Source organism: Prionailurus bengalensis, chromosome A3 (assembly GCF_016509475.1).
Source record: "Prionailurus bengalensis isolate Pbe53 chromosome A3, Fcat_Pben_1.1_paternal_pri, whole genome shotgun sequence".
Taxonomy (NCBI): Eukaryota; Metazoa; Chordata; class Mammalia; order Carnivora; family Felidae; genus Prionailurus; species Prionailurus bengalensis.
Window position 1 is genome coordinate 53,241,035 of NC_057354.1, and position 13,948 is coordinate 53,254,982.

The window sequence follows — 13,948 nt, forward strand, 5'->3', positions numbered from 1 at the left end:
CTGTTGGTGTTTGACCCCCTGTGGTACAAGGACACCTGAAGCCAGGCTTGTGTCCCTTGGGATGCCCTGTTGCTAAATCACCCATCCTTCCGTATAGGACTCTCCTTGGGAGTGGGATACCTAGAAGGACACCAGTCTGGCAGAAGAATATTAGAGTTCTATGGCTGGGCTCTCCACCCTGGCTAGGACATTTCTGTGAGAACTCTTTATGTTTTTTTTTAAGTAATTTCTACAACCAATGTGGGGCTCCAACCTACAGCCCTGGGATCAAGAGTTGCATGCTCTGCTGACCGAGTCAGCCAAATGCTCCCTGTCATCACTCTTTAAAATAAAGATGAAAACATAACAAGGGTATCTATCCACCATTTCATGAGAGATAGTAGAGCTCTCCTGTTCTTGGCTTAGTTGAAAATTTATGTAATGAGGAGTTGGGGGTGTGATAAGCCATAGGCCCCAGAGCATTTAGTGGAAACCTCCTAGTTTGGTATACACTTCGCCTCAGAGTTCAGCAGTCTCGGGGGACGATGCTAGTAATACATGAAGAAAGGTCTTACACTGCAATCTATACCCAACAAAATGTGAAGTAAACTGGGTTATATTCTACAGGAGTTCTTAGAACCTTGAAAATGCTAAACACATAATGCAGTTGAAAGGGGGAAATAGAATATGCAGTCCCACTCAACTTGTTTGATGATGGCACACATTTTTTTTCCATAAAGCATCACATGTGGTCCTCAGAAAGTACTGTGTGGAATACAGCTTTAAGGGGACCATGAGAAAATATCAGTGAAATAGTTAATATACTCCCAGTAATAGAAACAGGCTTTAGTCATCTGGGATGATTGAAACCACAGGCTCTCTAGCATGTCCCCCAGAGCACAAGTTGGAAGCTGCCTTATATAATCAAAGGGAAAGAAAAAACACTGTCAAGATGAACATCTTTGGGTGGGAGTGAGGTCAAGTCTCCCACAGATGTCCAGGATTGTCATTAAGCTAACAGGTGAGGTAAGTCTATAGGTGCGCTAAGCACACCCATGAAAGAGAAAAGGGGGAAAGGAGGTCCGGTTTGATCTCAAGTTCCCATACTCATCCTTCCCTATGATTGCCAGTTGCCTAGATGCCCTCAGGGCCCCAGTTCCCCGGGTACATTCTCTCTCCTGACAGGAGGAGCACGGGGTGCTTCTGACCAGTTGGATAAAAGGAAGTGCAGAGAAAGTTATTTACTAATGATATCATAAGAAAAATAAATTCTTTCCTTGGACAGCTGTCTATGTAGTGGGAACAACTCGGGACTTGGCTTTAGGAAACCAGCGATCCAGTCTCAGTAAATTATTCAGGTCTTATGTTATCACTTCCTGATATTTGTGAGGAAAGATCCATTAAACTCCAGGGTACCTCTAAGGTGAAAAAACCCAGAAATCTGAATTTGTTTCAGACAACATTTGCTCACTTTCTCTTATTCAAGATCCCATTAATATTTGTTGAGCTATAGTTATCCTGTAGTCTCTTAGGAAGGGAGAAAGGGGAATGAGAAGGGTAAGCTCTTGCAAAGAATTTCTAACCTTCTCTATGCAGTATACTGCTAAAAGAAAGAGCTATTTAGTGATAGCATATTTCCAGAAAGATGGTTTAGGTGTCATGGTACTAACACTGTCTACAATTCTTGTCTACAGCCATTGCCCTTTGGGGTGCTTAGATAACCAGTGGTGGTTCCTTCCTTCCTTCCTCCCTTCCCTCCTGTCTTTCTGCCTTCCTTCCATTCTTCCTGCCTGCCTACCTGCCTGCCTCTGTCTCTCCCTTCCTTTTTTCCACACTTCCTCTCTTTATCAAATGAATAAGATAAATCTATAGGAAGTAATCCATGTCTTTTGGTGTAATGTGAAATTTTGTATGCCCCTAATTAAGGCTTATGTCAGGTTTTGATGTGGATTGAAGTTTTGCACTTGGTATAAGCCTCATATTTCTTATTCCCAAATACTAGAGAGCAATAGGTAATTATTACCCTCTTGATATTACCAAAAGTAGTGGACTGAGTAATCTAGAATTAGATTTAAGTGTGACAAATGGCATACAGCCTTAGAGCTTCTTGGTAATAGCCATGTCCACAACAGTGCACAATGAAATTTACCCAAACACTGTTCTTAATGATAATGAATGCTGGTAATAATACAAGTTGTGTTTCAGGATCACCTTTCATCTTGAGCCTCCACTTACTGTGAAATATAAATAGCCATGTATACTTCCAAATTGTATTAGTACAATAATACTAAATCATTACCTGCTATTGTGTGTACTGTGTTGCCAACAATGTTCCCATATGGTTGGACTGTTTATTTTGCTGTTAATATGACCATTACATACTCCACAGATAGTGCATCTTACATGATGCTTGTGCCTCTTTCCACTTTCAAGTTTAATGGGTCTGACATTCTACTTTTTAAAGGGTTATTTCCAACTGTTGGCAAAAGGAATCATATTTAAACATCTGATATAATTGCTCAATTGTATCATCCAGTAATCTCTACGAAGATGTTTTGTAATAAGGCAGGTCATTTTCAAAAGGGTATGTGTTCTCTCTCAGGGTGACTACGTATACCATACTTACCTCAAAAAATAAAACTGAAATTGATTCTCACTAGGGAACAACATTCTTGTTGAACTTGGTGAAAGAATAAAGTGCTTGAGTCATGTGAATCTGTTACCATCAACTAAATGGCAGGACTTACCTTCTGGTTGGGGGATAGAGTAGGTGCCCACTTCTGTGAGGAGATTTGAGAAGCCACAAGATGCTCCCTGACAACCCTGAAGCAAACAGTAAATAATTATAACTCTAAAGTAACATTTATCACTTGCCATGGGATATGATTTTACATTACCAGTTCATTCTGTGAGATGAAACCACCAAGCCTTTGAAGAGATATACTTATACCAGATCAGCCATAGGTCCCCAACACTGAGGGAGATTAACTTTCCTGAGAGGAGCATGGTGGACAAAGCTCAGGAAAGGCGTGAGCTTATTGGTAGGTATTTATGAAATATGGACTCAGAGCTCTCAGACTCAAGAGGAGAGAGGGTCTTTGGGGTGACCACACATACCTTCTGACAGTGTCTGTTCTAATCTTATTAAGGGCCAGCCATAGCCAAGGGACTGCCTTACTGTGGTTGGAAGAGAATAAATATGCAGCCAAAGGTTCTAGTGATGATCAGGAGCCACAGCTTTCCATAGCTTGCTACTTTTATCTTCTGGATTAACAGTCTACTGTAGGCATGCTTTATAATGTACACCACTCCAAAAGCACTTAGAAGACCTATTTTGAATAAAAATCTAAAGCAGAAGTGGAAGGCAATCTATCCACTCACAGCTCACCCTTCTATGTGTGCATACACATACACACACACACACATTTTAGGGCAGTGAAATTGCTCTGTATGATCCTATAATAATAGTTTCATGTTATTATGCATATGTCCAAGCCTACAGCATATATAGTGGGAAGGCTGAACCCTAAGGTAAACTATGGACTGTAGTAAATCATGTATCAATATTAGTTCATCAATCATAACAAATGTACTACACTAGTGCAAGATGTTAATAATAGGCAAATTGGAGGTGCTGATAGAGTGTGGGGAAATGCATTAAAACGTAGATTTTGTTATCACTTACATGTAGCAAGGCTAACAGATGGGGAGATGGCTGCCATCGAACTATAGTTTGTTAGTCACAGTTTCCAAGAGGAGAGGGTGCACCACACCACTCGGGCCACACCAGAAAACACTGGCAACCCTGGAGGCAAGGGGAGAAGGAGGAACTGTGAGCCTTTATTCTGGTTTCCATATGAAGGAACAGGTGAGGCAGGGCCAGCAGGCTTGGCATTGGCTAGTTTGAATGATTTCAGTGGTCTCTGGGGCACAGGGCCATCCTGGTTGTCCAGTACCTGCTATGGTATGATGAGGGCAGGTGGCTAGGGGTCCAGAGTGTGAAAGTCCCACAGAAGAGGTGGGTTGGAGGTGTGGAAACTGGATTGGTTGCTTTGCATTTCAAAGGCACAGTCATGGATGAGTTGTTTACTACCCATAGAATCAACCAGTCCTCAAAAGGGCTGTCCCTTCAGGGTCAGCAAGCTCCCAGATGCCAAAGTATCAGAATAAAGAAAACAAAAGACATGGTTACTAGAGAGAATTCTCTGTACTTTCTACTATTTTTTCTGAAAACCTGAAAATGTTTTTAAAACATTCTATTCATAAAAAAAGTAACCTGCAATGGATGGCCCATTCTAACAACTTAGTCTGGAATTTCCTATGTGTTTTAGAGCTACAAGAGGGGCATATTATGTTTAGTCAACTCAATGCTTCCCTCCCCACCCTCTTTGAAGGGCGGTTGCTGGACAGCTTATCAAACAAGAAAAGCACCCTACCTCCAGCCAAACCATGTATCAAGGACTGACAGGACCTTTGACCCTTTGAATGACCCAAACAAATCAAAGTATAAGAAAGCATGTAGTGTGACAATACAACAGTTCTCAGCTAAAATGCAGGCTGCAGTCTGTAAGAGGCCTTCCCTAGTGATCAGAGAACAGAAAGCCACATTATGGCTCCTTATAGATCAGACACAGAAGGCAGGATGCACCCCATCCAGGGTCTTCTAAGCAAATGAGTTTCTCTCTTCCTGCTCTATGTCTTACTAATTGATACTTCAGGTAAGATAATTAGGCTCCTACAGCCTTTGCAATTTGTAAATACTCAGCTTTTAACTGGGTCCCCTCTCCTGCAGAGAAACAGAGACAGAATGATATTTCTTTCCTGTGATTCTTGCCTCTGGCTTCCCAGAGTTTTTAAAAATCTCCTAATCTTTTGACATTAACTTGGAAACACTTTTGCCAACAGAATCTCTTTGTCTATGTCTTTCTATGTCTCTGCTTACAAGGCAGTAAGAGGAGTAAAATGCTGGGTGACTGGCAGATTCAGCTAGGCTGTGGTGGAAATTTGTTCCATTAGCTTGTTTTTGTTTTTAGAGAACATCACTGAAACCCAAGAAGAAGGTGGCTTTAATTCCTTCATGCAAAACAATGTCTTGCCAAGGAAAGTGACACTATAAAAGCCCCTCTTTCTTTTCTGCACACAAAAGACATTGTCACTGAGTCAAAAGAGGATTTTGATCTCTCTCCAGGGGTAAAAGAAGTAAAAATGTCTGTAAGCACTAGCATCTCAAACCAGGTTTGTCTTCCTCCCAGTGTCTACTGGTTCCTGAGTCTTCTAGGTGGGTAACAGCACCAGGAACTACTGACAAACTCCAGCTTTGGAGAGATGCAGAACAGAAAATTTTAGTAGATGTGGAAACTAGAACAGGAAAAGTGGTGGGGTTTGGGGGTGATGGTGGGGTTCAGAACCCACGGCCAAGAAAGAATTCTTGAGATGCCTTTCGTGCAAAAAAAAAGGTGATTTTATTGAAGCACAAGGACAGGACCAGTGGGCAGAAAGAGCTGTTCTGGGACCATGAGGAGACTGATTATATACTTGGGAGTTGGGAGGAGGTAAAGTCAAAGGGAATTTTCATATGCTAAAAGACTCCGGATACTGGAGGCCTAGCTATTATCAAACTAAGGTCTTCTTTCCCTCCTAGCAAAGCATTAGCATTAAGACACTAGGGAGTTCCTGGAGAAAATTTCACTCTGCCAGCTTCAAGTATTTGTCAATGGGCTGAAAGTTATAAGGAAATTTAATCTTATCTGCCATTTCCTTCTGCATTTGTTTCCCACATCAAAGAGTATGGGTTTTTGTTTTAAAAAATCTCTGTTTAAAATATCGAGAAAAATAAAGCATTCTAGGGTCCTCCATCAGGAACAAGAGGCTGAAGCCTCAAGAGGAGAATGTACACTGAGAGAGCCCTGGGCAATCTGCAGGTTTGGTGGTTGTGTTTTCTCCTGTCATTTCCTTCTACTCCAGTATCATTTTTCAGAACAGGCTGAGTCATGTCCTGATTAGTGGAGATGTCCCTTTGAGGGTGCTCCAAGCTGTCCAGAATATGGTCTCCCTTCTTTCTGCATTGGGTTCTGGTTAAAGACACCTCAACTAATCAGGAGGCATTAACTGTTCAGAAACCTGTGAGGCTACAGCAAGGATCTTCATTCATCTCTGATACTAACAATTAATAAGGTCACAATGCCTGTGACAAAGTCTCTCACTCATTTTCTTTGCACTTGCTTGTCATGCAAAGACCTTATGACAATCTCCCCTCCACTGGGTACCAACCAAGACCCAAAGCTCTGGGCAAGGGAGCGACTGGTGTCCCTGTTCTGTGGGTGGTCCTAGTGGGGGTAAACCTTGCACAGAAACAACTGGGGGTAAACCTTGCACAGAAACACTGCAAACTCCGTGTCACCTTTCCTTTCTTCCCGTGAAGCTCTTCTGTCTTCTCAAGTCCCATTTATAGGTTTAGATACATTCTGTGTTTCATCATTTATGAAATTCAGAAGGTAGAAGTCATCTTTTTTTCTCTGACTACTCGAAAGCAGACGAGAATAGGAATAAAGTGCTTTGTTCCAGTGACAGAAGGGAGTATGAATAAAGTCCCTTGTACATGGAATATAAAAGAATAAATGAGTAACACTGCTGGTTTGAAGAAGGGGATGCAGTAGCTGACGATTTGGGGAGATGGACTGAGAAAAAACCATTGAAGACTTTAGGTGTTCGCTGCAGGACCCTGAGAGCTCTTTATCAGGCTGTTTTGTTTTGTTTTGTTTTGTTTTGTTTTGTTTTGTTTTCTCTCTTGATGGAAGGGAGTATTTGAGGGGAGGGGAACTCTAAGGAAGCTGCTTTAACAACCTCAAAACTAGAATACTTTGCCAGGGAGTTACAAGGATACTTCAGTTTGCTTTTGCTTTCACTTTTATTTTTGCTTTTTGACATTGTTTCCAAAATGTTCAATTAAAATACACGGCAAAGAGACTCTGTTCATATATCTCCTCCACTGCAATGACAGATCCCAGCTTCAAACCTGCAAGCTGGGTTCTTCGGAAACCATTTTGTGTCCTAACAGCATTCAGTTGCTTTTATCTCTTCACTTTTGATTAAAAAACAAAATTTTTCTCTCCTTCCATGTGAAATTTCATCTTACAAAAAACACTGATGGCAGACATTGAATCTGGAAGCTCTTCCGTCCGGAATGACAAAAATAAAGAGTAATGTTGACAACAGCACTGCATGAAATGCTCTCTCTTCCATTCTTTGCCCTAAACCCTAACTGGCTCTAAAAGACATTCTGGGAACAGAAACTGGGCATTGCATGCACTGGCTTTTATAATATAATTAAGCTACACCTCATCTCCTGCGTTGTCCACATAGACAGCAGGGCTGTTTTCTCAAAAGTGAAAGAAAATATTGGCAACCATCTCACATTATCTGTTCGTTTTCAAGGTCACTTGAAGCCCTATTATCTACTGCTCCCTGGTAGCCTAAGGGATGAGCTCAGAGGGCAGTAAAATAGCCTTTAAATGACAGTGGTCTCCAAGGGCAAATTGCTGACACTTGGCCAAGGCAGACAGAGGCTTTTCCAGGCTCCTTTCCTGATGCAGATAAGGGATTAAGTCCCTTTGTTAGCAGTTGGTAGTTGGTGTTGATGTTGGCATATGCATGAAAATAGAAGGAATGGCACATCTCAGACAAAACGGTCATTTAAAATGTTGCTGTTCAGTTGGGGAGTCTACAAATTAGACTATTAATGCTAAATTGGAGTAAAATCAGACCTCATACATAGTAATGAGGCTGGAAGTTAGTTTAGAGTTAAGAGAGACCCATCATTTTATGGTAATGCAGGCAGGCCAGACACCAGGGATGACAATGGGAAGATACACAAAGTAAGTGAGCACAGAGAAAAGCTTTTACAAGCTATTCACAGGGAACCCAAACAGCACTGAAAGCATGGGATTTCTTCCAGAATGCTCCTATTCAATGGATGTCACTGTCTACAATAGGAATAAAGGACACGTTTGAAAAATTGCCTGCAGTTCTCTTGTTCTAATTACTTTCCCTGAGGAGGGAGATGAATTGACTAATGGGAGACCATGAGGGACATAGAAGACTTCTCCTGATTAATTTGGGTAGTGATTTCCTAAGTGGAGAGTGTAAAATGTCCCCTTATATTTGATAATCCCATCAAAATCTATTTTTAGTGTCCTTGAGGCTGATTGTAGAGTCTGTAACCTCATGTTAACATCACATGGGCAGTGTGTGATTGCTTCAAGAATGACTGCCTCAAAAATGTGTGCCTCATAAACTAGTATTCCATAATGATCAGGCATTGGCTATTAAATCCTTAATTAAAAATCATAATGGCTAACATGTATGGAGCCCTCCACCAAGTGCCAACTGCTATACAGAGAACTTACACAGAGTTAATGTCTCAACAGCACCAAGAAAAGTTACTATTATCTTCATCTGACTGTGAAACCGATACATGGGGGATAAACCCCACAACTGGAAACCAGTAGAGTAAGATTTCAGACCCAAGCCATCTGACTTTAAAACCCATGTTCTTAATGACCACATTAAATGTCATGTCTTCACAGCTATACGAACTTCCATGAATAAATCTAAAATTTAAACAAAATTTTGTGAAATGCTTTCATTTTAATTTTCCAATGTTGCATTGGATTAACAAATCCAATAAATTTAATAAATCCCCAGATTATTCCTGTTGGTTAATTTGGTTACACTGGGTTAGGCATTCATGAAAATTGAACTGCCTCTGATGAGAAAATCTCATCAGATTTTCTCTAGAATCTTGTGCTTCTTAAAAGAAACTGATGAACATCTATGCTGACCTCATCATTACTTTCACTCCCTGCTCACTGAGCTGAAAAAATAGTGTAGGTATCGGTCACCAAGATCTCATGGACCACTCGCTTGTGGAGTTTATCCACTTCAATGTCAAATGAGATTTGAAAAAATAAGAAGTGTAGTATCATACAAAGGGGAGTAAATTGCTAGGGACTAGTCTTATTTTATCAGCTACAATTACTTATTTAGTAGCAACCCTTTTGAAAATGAAGCATGGGGCTGGGGTCTTTTAAAGATGGTATGAGCTATTTTTCTCAGCATTCTCCAGCCCAATGCTTGTAATGCACTTTACACAGAAACTGTACACTTAACTGATGATGGTCTACATTGGGTTTTGTCCTTCCTTGAGAGAGGAATTCAGGTTACTCTGGCTATGTGCTGGAATGGATAGCTTCATTCATCTTGATCTTTTTATGCTGTTGCACAACAGGAATACCAGGCTTTGCATAACTAAACCCAGAGGAAGCACTTAGCATAAAAGTGGGTGTTGTCACCATGACTGGAATGGTTTAAACTTTGGTATGATTTGTGTGGTAGAAAAGAAGCAAGGTGGAGATGAAGGAGCACAGATTTTCTGAAAGCCCTTCAATGAAAAGTGGAAAGTCAGTGATTTTGAGCAGCCGTGAAAAAAAGTTCCTCTTTTCAAGGACAGCTGGCAGAAGTTCTGCTGTCTATTTTCCATTCCATGTAAAACAAAATAAAGAATTTTGGTGTCAGACATTAGGCATGTACAGATAGATACTCATAGACAAACTGAGCTTGCCTTAGGATTTTATTTTATTTTTTTGTCTCCTTGCTATTTGCAGTCCAAACAACAATATTTAAAAGAATATTAATAATATCTACTTAGCCAAGGATTACTAGATCAGTGTATGCTAGACACCAGACACTAAAGGGAGGAGGAGAGGAAGGTTATTAGTTCATGCAACTAACTTAATTAGATCATCTAATTTCATCCTCTTGACATCCTAAGAGTATGTACTCTCAGTATCACCAAATACAGGTGATGAAACAGAGGCTCCCAGAAAGTGACTTGCCCATGTCTCATAAAGAAAAAAAAAAAGGATGACCAACGTTAAAAACCTGTTTGACTGGCTTCACAGTCCCTCAACTGTCTTGACCATTGTTGCCCTGCCTCCATAAAACAAGGAATTTCCAATGTGGTAGAGAAAAATATGCATTGAACAATTTTTCAATTTATCTAGATACTATCATATGGAAGCGGTGTGCTACATGCCAAAGAGATAAAGTCATAGCAAGAACAATTGCTAATAGTCATTGGGAACTTATTATAAGCCAGACACTTCAGTCCACTATCATTTAAATCATACAACAATGCTATGCAGTTGTTACTAATATTTCCTGCATTCTTCTGTTGAAAAAAAATTGAAGATTATATACTTTGGGCCACTTGCCCAAGGCCAATGAAATGGTAAAATCAAATCTCTGGAAAGGTAGAACCCAAGCTCTTAAATTTCTAATCAACAAAACAAAAAGTCAGGAACTAACATGGCAGACATATGGAGCATCATGGAGGTGTTAGTGCAGGAAACTGGATGGGCATTTGGAGAATGACTAATGTAGGAACTAAGGCTTGAGTCTGATTCAAAGAGGATTATATGTTGTTATCAGAAAGCAAGGAGAACCATCAGAGGATTTTTGTGCAATGGAGATATATTGATAAGGTCTATGCTTTACTTTTTTATGCTGTTGACTTCTGACCAATATAGCATAAATTGCAAATTCTCCATTCAATGGTGGTAACAGATTTTTGTAAGTCTTCCACCCTCAACTAGAGACCGATTTGTACACAGCTTTATTAATCAAAACTCTTAGTTGCCTGTAATATGAATTCCCTCAAACCCCTTGGACAAAGGAGAAAAGTAAGCTAAGGATGTGAGTCAGAAATCAGGTGTTATTGTATCAGGAACTAAATAACTGGCTAGCTAGATCAGGCATCTCTGTATCTAGGTACCTAAAAGATATTATCAAAAATGTGTCTCTCACTCATTCCATCTATCATTTCTCTTTTGATCTATAAGTAGAGGCAAAGATAGTTCCCCAGGCTTACCTGGTTGGTCCTTAGTGCTCATGACCAGAATTAGATAAGCTCCCAAGGACCCTGAGCTTAGTGGTCTTACCAATTTAGGAAAGGGTAGTTCCCAAAAGGAAGAGTTGAGTTCTATTCCCTTACAATGAAAAGGAAAGCTATGTAGGCAAACAAACAAATGCCCCCTATACTAGTGCATATGTCTGTATGATCTCATGAGAACAGCAAGGAAAAAAACCAAAAAAACATTATTCACCCTTGTCTTCCCACATGATCTTCCTTGGACATGGGCATTCCATTGTTAGCAAATCTCTTAGGATAAGGCATTGAAGGTTCTTCTTAAAATAACAAATATCTTAAATGGGAACACAGCCACATTAAGCTATTATCATCCATTAAGAGTTTATTAGGAAAGAGCTTTTCAGATTGTCCATTTTATCTCCTAGTTTTTCCCAGTGCAGACTCTGAGTAATACATATTTCTGAAATGCTGAGTTAAGTTAATATTAAAAGAAAGAAACAAAATTAATTGACCTTTGAGGAGATTAATCCTGCAGTGTGGACTCAATAGCAGATGACAATGAGTTCAGAAGTCTTGACTGCAGTTTGTCCCTAAGTTATTGGGATGATCTCGGAAAGAAAGAGTGTCCAGACACTGGAAGTGATAATAATGGCAAATTAACATTTAGTACTTGGCACAATGCTAGGCATGTTACCTAAATTATCTAATCTAATCTGCACCAGAACATTATAAGGCACACGCTATTATTATCCCTATTTTATGACAGAAGAACTTAAGTAACTTAGTCGAGGTCACACAGCTTATTAAGTCGTGGAGCAGAATGAACACACAAGACTACTTCACTTCAAGGTCACATTGATATTATCAGGCTACATGAGTATAGATGCTATGGAGGAAATGAGTCCATTGAGTGAGGGTTCACATAGACAAAATACGGGTGTCCTTCCAACTCTGAGGGCCATGAACCCACTGGGTTCTTCAGAGATTATTTGTGGGAGGCAGTCAGCCATAATTTCTGGTATGTGCTTCTCTCAACACTCCTTTATGGTTCCTCTCCCAGTTATTGGTGTTTGCATGTGTTGGCAACTTCCCTATAGGAATATCTCCTGGGCTCAGAAAGATCATTTAGCTAATAAATAAACAGCAAAGAGGAAAATCATCCAAAGCTAGTCACTAAGGCCAAATGAGGTCTGGAACCTAATCTCCTGATTATCTGTGTCTTTCCTGAGACATTCAACACAGGGCTAGTGGCCGGGCATGAAGACTGTCACAAGACAGGTCACTGTGTCTTCAGGTGGAAGTACAGCCTAACCACTGAGAACCTGTCTTCCCCATAAGTGGGAAAGCTCTGTTGAAACTATACCCAGTATCCTACATACCTGCATTTGCTAGTCTTAGGGTTAGGGATGAGGGAGGACATTTTGTAAAAAAAAAAAGAAAAAGAAAAAAAAAGCAGATGATAGATTTAGAAGTATGTACCTTGGTAATTTGGCTAGAAGCCCACAAGCTTACATCAGCTAGAAAATCTACACTCTGTATTTTGCATGTTAACACTTTGCATATTTTCCTAAAGTTTAGCTACACCTGCCTAGACTCCCATTTTTCATGTAGATCTGGAATTCTCGGCAATTGTCCTATCAAACAGAGGTGATTTTTAGCAGCTAAGTGAGTTTTATGACATAATTAACCCAGGGCTCACAAACCATATTCTTGCCAAGCAGGGGTACTGGTTTGTACAGGTACCAAAACGTACATATACACTGAGGTTAGCCCAAATGTTTCCATAGCATAAACTATAAGAAATGAATACTTAAAACCTACAGAATATCTGGATCACTACCTCACTCCGTAAATAAACACGAAATAATTCTAGACAGGTTTGAGATTTAACTTAACATTTTAAGTTTTGAGTGGAAATCCTTTCTGTGAATTAATAAAAAATCAAGGACCCCCCAAAAAATGATTGTTAAGTTTGATATGATGAGAAAATTCTAAATGGGGGAAAAAAACAGTAAGGCAAGACAAACACAATAACAAAAATGAGAGGCAATACTTTTTTTAACAGGCAATTCACACACCAAACATATAAATAGCTAATAACATAAAAAAAATTAAATGAAATATTACTTAGCAATAAAAACACATAATTGATGCATGTATCATGTATAACTGTATCCTATAACATAAGAGCATTCCTGGGGCACCTAGGTGGCTCAATAGGTTAAGCGTCTGACCTTGGCTCAGGTCATGATCTCATGGTTCATGGGTTAGAGCCCCGTATCAGGCTCTGTGCTGATAGCTCAGAGTCTGGAGCCTGCTTTGGATTCTGTGTCTCCCTCCCTCTCTCTCTGCCTCTCCTTCCCGCCCCCCGTACTCTGTCTCTTTCACCATAAAATCTGGTGAAAACTGAATAAAATGCATTATATCAGCATCAGTTTCTTGGTTTTGATATTGTACTGCAGTTATAGGAGACATCATTTTTTTTAAATTAATGTTTATTTATTTTTGAGAGAGAAAAGACAGAGAGTGAGCAGGGAGGGGCAGAGTTAGAGAGGGAGACACAGAATCCAAAGCAGGCTCCAGGCTCTAAACTGTCAGCCCAGAGGCCGACGCAGGGTTTGAACTCAAGAACCGTGAGACCATGACCTGAGCCGAAGTCGGACACTTAACCAACTGAGCCACCCAGGCACCACTAGGAGATATCATTTTTTAAGAAATGTGAATCAATATTCATTTCAAAATAAAAAGTTTTAAAAAATACTCAAATCTAACTTAAAGGAATGCAAATAGAAATTGTGAGACACTATTTTTTACTTATCATATTGGGAAACTTTAATAATAGTCATTGTTGGGGGTGCCTGGTTGGCACAGCCAGTTAAGCAACTGACTCTTGATCTCAGCCCAGGTCATGATCTCATAGTTTGTGAGTTTGAGCCCCACATCAGGTTCTGCACTGATGGTGTGGAGCCTGCTTGAGATTATGTCTCTCCTTCTCTCTGTACCCCCCTTGCTTGCGCTCTCTCTCTCTCTCTCTCTCTCTCA